We start from the raw sequence: 901 nt of genomic DNA on the forward strand, positions 1-901 counted from the left end.
TCTATTTCATAAAGACACGCGAGTTCCCTCTAACTTCATTGTTTTCCTCCGAATTTCTTCTTTTCTTCTTCTCTCCCACTTAGATTAGTCATATAACCTTCTATTTTAACTAATCGCACTAATAAATAAAATATTAATATTTTTAAATATTATTTTATTTATAAAATATTATTTTATTTAAAAATATTTTTTTTACTTGTTACTGTTCTCTAACGCTTAGATTTATGTCAAATGTCTCTTCTTCTCATTAATAAAGTCTTATTAACCTCTAAATGAGGGTACGAGACGTTACAGGTATAGGCATACCCTTAAGCTCATAAACATATACATTAAAGTTCAAATTAGCCCACCAAACAACTTAGCCAATATCATACATAATTCATACTAAAGTAAAGGGTGTTACATCATTGGCTGGTTTTGTAAAAGTAAGTTCGGCCAAAGCGAGGGAATGAAGAATTTACAGATTGAAAAATTTTAATATGGACAGGATTTTTGTGAAGGTAATTAAAGTTAAAGGAATTGAAAGAGGGACTTAATAGAAAAGAAGAAAAATGTTGAGGGGTAAAATTATAATTAACGAAAAATTAGAAGATCAAATTACAATTAATGAAAAAATTGAAAGACTAAATTATAAATGATAAAAAGTTTCGAGGGTTAAATGATAAATAAGAAAAAGTTCAAAGACCTATGGGCTATTAAACTATTCTTAAGTTAATTGTATATTAAATATGTTAATTTGAAATAGAAATGCAAAGTGGATAAATGGGTAATCGGCCATGGAAGTGTAAAATGGGGAGGCAATGTAAACCATGGGCAGTTTGCTCATAAAAAACTTTAGAAACAATGGTAAAATGGGTTAATGGAGGACATGTGGGTCTTTCATCATGTGAAGACCAAAAAC

Source organism: Theobroma umbraticum, unplaced genomic scaffold (assembly GCF_002168275.2).
Source record: "Theobroma umbraticum cultivar Fairchild unplaced genomic scaffold, ASM216827v3 scaffold_51.0, whole genome shotgun sequence".
NCBI lineage: Eukaryota > Viridiplantae > Streptophyta > Magnoliopsida > Malvales > Malvaceae > Theobroma > Theobroma umbraticum.